Genomic DNA, 4151 nt, shown 5'->3' with positions numbered 1-4151 from the left:
TCAACACACTTAAAGGTGCTTATGTTCACGAGACTGCAGTATTTGTTGGATCGCGGAGGAATTTTTCCTAAATCTGGCGAGGTTGGTCTCAGCCAGATGGTCAACAAACTTCAATCCACACCATATTCTGCACACAGGTACTTGACTTGGAGGTGATCACTGCAGTAAATGTTGCAGTATTTCCTGCAAGTCTGCTGTGCTCCAGATCACAAAACGTCTTTTTTTTTCACCGATCGGCCATGTTCGCGATGCTACCACCAAATATTAATTAATTATATTAAACTACCTATACTCCATAGTAAGAGTGGACAATCTCTCAAAGCTTGAGAGAGAGTTTTGGCCCAAAAGAATAATATTGCAAATTACGACGGTGAAAAATCGATTGAATTCAAGGTATTTCGCGTTATTTTCACTAGAAGAGATGGACGAAATTTGCTGCCACTCTAGTGTTTTCTTGATTAGACCTACCCCTACACATGACTATAGTTTGTAAGTCGATTTGAAGATATCGATTTTTCGGTTTGCGGACCCTAACACAGGACATTTATAATTAAGTGACACATACCTGTTGGTACATCTGTTTTTAAATATCCCCCCACATCCATTCCTACCCCTGAATTGTCTATTGCGGTAATTGTAAATGTGTAGGTAGTATTTGGAGTAAGGCATAACATTGGAACTTCAAGATCTTCAATAGTCAAGGTTTCTCACAACTTGTCGATCATTATTGAATAGTTGTATGTGATATCTGATGGTACCACATGTATCATTTCTGTTCCTTGACCATGCCATTGATGCAGAACACACACTAGCACTATTATTCATGATTTCAATCAACGGGAGACCTACGTATATATGTATAATACAAATATATCCTGCTGTAATATAATATACGTATTTGTGTGTGTGTGTGTGTGTGTGTGTGTGTGTGTGTGTGTGTGTGTGTGTGTGTGTGTGTGTGTGTGTGTGTGTGTGTGTGTGTGTGTGTGTCCATTATTGTAGCAACTATTGGTATACAGCAAACTATACAACTATGGCTTATGAATAAGCATAGGTATTTCAAATTGCAAGCTAAGCATCCATATTGACAATATTTAGAAGACATTAATATCATTACATGTGTAGTCTTTGCAGATCCATGTATACACAAAGGCAATACAGCCCATTCATTTTACTAACTCATGCAAGATGCACTGACCTGTCACATCTAATACCAATAAGCGATATCACTGCCAGTAGCAGTACACTGATACTCTGTGTTGTCATCATCCAGTCCAACATTTGTAATCAAAAGATCAGTAAAATCCCCGTTATAGATCAACTGATGATTACTAGGAACATTCATAACAACCAGTGTTCCATTTCTAGTCCATACTGAAGGTCGTGTTTTACCATGAAATAATATGACACATTGTAAGGTTATGTGACTTCCACTACAGATTGTACTTGGTCCAGTAGCTGTTTGGCCAAGTGCTACATTAGAACAAGTATATGATATCCCACGCAAGTAATACCCATCCAAAAAGTGATTATTGCTGTACATCATTACATACGTGCATTGCACTTACTAAAATTTTGTTGCAAAGTGTACCTTGCTAATAGTTGGCTAGAGCAAACTTCATGTTACTGCATGTATTGCAATTGAATAAGTATCAGATTCCTCCAGATGCGTCCACTTACTAGTGTACACAAAAAAACTGATGGTGCTAAGCATTGCATACTACAGAACTACAGCACAATTACAAATATGCTTTGCTCAAAATGTGCACATAGCTAGATAGCATCATTGATCAAATGGAACAGATTTTGTGCTACAGCTGTATTGCTATGGCTTTTTCAAACAACATTTATAGCTAGTAGTGGAACTACATTAGATCTGTAAATGCTATTATGCATTTTACATGTATCTAGCTAGCTACAGTACATCTTCTCTTGTCCAATTTCATAAAATCTTTCGTTTAGAGAAGATAGCTAGCATGCAATACACTTGTGTGTGTCTAAAACAAGTGCCATGGCTACATGTAATTTGGTAATTATTACTTAGAATTTTTATTGATAGTACAACATGCAACTTAATGCTCATCAGATGCTTTTAACACATGTAGATGCCATCAACGGACTCTTTCCTTGCATTGTACTATAATTTGTCATAGCATATACAGTGTACTATTGCTGTCATAAATACATAACTCATATGTGATACCTAGGCTCTGTTATAGCATAGCTAACAGATACTGTACAAATGTACTGCAAGTGCAATAAAATTCATTGCTATTACACAATGCAAGATACTGGATAATATAAACATTGACAAAGCTGATAACTGTACACAATCAGATAGCTAGGCAATACTTACTTGGCATCTAATGTACAGCACACACAGAGTAGTAGCTACAACTAACCAAAAATACATCAAATCTTATCACCAGTGAGCTGCTACAAGCAGACTAATAAAAATTTCTTTCAATATTATTATAATTTTTATTTACTAGGACCGCGTCACATACAACCAAGTACATACACCAACGTGACAGCCCCCCTGGTGAGGCTATTAGGTGGTGAAGGCATGATCCCCAAATCAACTCAATATGTCACAGTAGTGACAGATATAACACAACAGTGGCATCGTAACTAAAGGCCACCAGTAGCTAAGTGCCAGTACATCATTGTTGTGGTAATGGCACAGTGATGTGTACACAGTATATGTAATTATGTATACAAAATGTACAGGAGAGAACTATGCATTATTGCAGTATTGTATGCAGCAATACATTATAGGCAATATCAACAGATAAAAATTATTAGCCAATATACAGTAAAAGTATCAGCATCAACTAGAGCTAAATAAGGTTCATCAGTGGTGAAGCAATGGCACAGTGACGGGTGACACACTATAATTATTATGCATACACAACTTGCAGGAGATAGCTACACAATACTGTAGGAGTATGCAAGCCAGATGAACCAGATAAAGGAAGACAGCCAAGCCAGCCAGAACCTAGTAGCAAAGCCAGGTGAAGGCAAAAAAGATTAAGCATGTATTGAATTGCCTGACATCAACACAAAGGAAGTTCGCCATGCCAGCTGCACAAGACAAGATTGTTACGTGTATTTCATAATGTAAAGAGAGTGGCATGTGTTTTAATGTTTTCTTGTATTGTTAATTAACTTTTTATGTGACTGGCAGCTGGCATGGAGACTTGAGACGTTACAAACATAAAAACTTACTTGTAATCTTCTTGTTTACGTGTAAAGTGGCCTTTCCCTCTCCTGAGGTCACTTCACGGACATTCGCTAATCATCTCCTTCGCGCAATCTGTAATTAATCAAGGGTGTGGTACTGGGCATTATATAGAATTACACGTATGGTCAAGTCATCAGCACGAACGGACGCAACGATTATACGTTTGTGCCTTCGTTCACAGGCGAATCGATCCCCGGCTAGTTTATGTCTCTAGGCCTCGTAGTTTTCTCAAACATTAATTATTTATTTATTTATGACGTAATTTTAACCGCGTTTCGTATTATTCTTAGTACTTGGTTGTATAATTAGCCAAATCACTTAAGCAGCATTAATAACATTTACTGACCACAAAGTTCATTGTGGGCACATATAGTCATTTTATAGGACTCACAGACTGTGTACAGTAATCCTCTTGCAAATTCAATCTTACTAGTTATTGTTCATCGTGTATTGTTTCAAGCAGTTCCATGACCAGGACTATGAGATTCAGTGATATACTGATCATGTTGACTAGACCAGAACGCTGATGTGTCAAGGAAGTGCATCTGTGTGTGTACATGCAAGCCATGTAACCAAGTAAATTGAAGGTAGTGATGTCCTACAAAAAACTGACACCTCTCAATTAGCACATATGACCACCCATATAAAGCACTACTAACATGCAACTTCTCCTGAAAATTTCAGATCAATACTGTATTCTATAGTGAAGTTACAGCTATTACAATGTCAATAAATATTAGGCCCATTTTACATAGGAAAAATGGCACCGAAGGGAAAATTAGCTAGTGATTTCTACATTTTAATAAAAATAGACTGACTCAAATTGTTCGTATAAGCCACTAAAACCATTCTTAACAAATCTACAGGTAAGAAGTTGGACATAGTGCTTTCAACCATGTATCAAACT

The 4151-nt window shown here is 37.1% G+C and overlaps 1 long non-coding RNA gene across 2 annotated transcripts; it reads right to left on the bottom strand.

Moving 5' to 3' along the window:
• Nucleotides 1-596: 596 nt before the first annotated feature.
• On the bottom strand, nt 597-3310 carry LOC136265109 (uncharacterized). Of its 2 annotated transcripts, XR_010705400.1 has the most exons (5): nt 3229-3310; nt 1592-1679; nt 1393-1473; nt 1199-1331; nt 597-845 (listed from the first exon to the last, which is right to left on the bottom strand). It is a non-coding gene; the product is annotated as an uncharacterized lncRNA (long non-coding RNA). The 2 variants fall into 2 exon arrangements; XR_010705398.1 differs by having other exon boundaries at nt 1199-1473.
• Nucleotides 3311-4151: the final 841 nt, after the last annotated feature.

This window comes from Dysidea avara, chromosome 1 (genome assembly GCF_963678975.1).
Source record: "Dysidea avara chromosome 1, odDysAvar1.4, whole genome shotgun sequence".
NCBI classification, from domain to species: domain Eukaryota; kingdom Metazoa; phylum Porifera; class Demospongiae; order Dictyoceratida; family Dysideidae; genus Dysidea; species Dysidea avara.
This window is presented reverse-complemented; position numbering and strand designations above follow the sequence as displayed.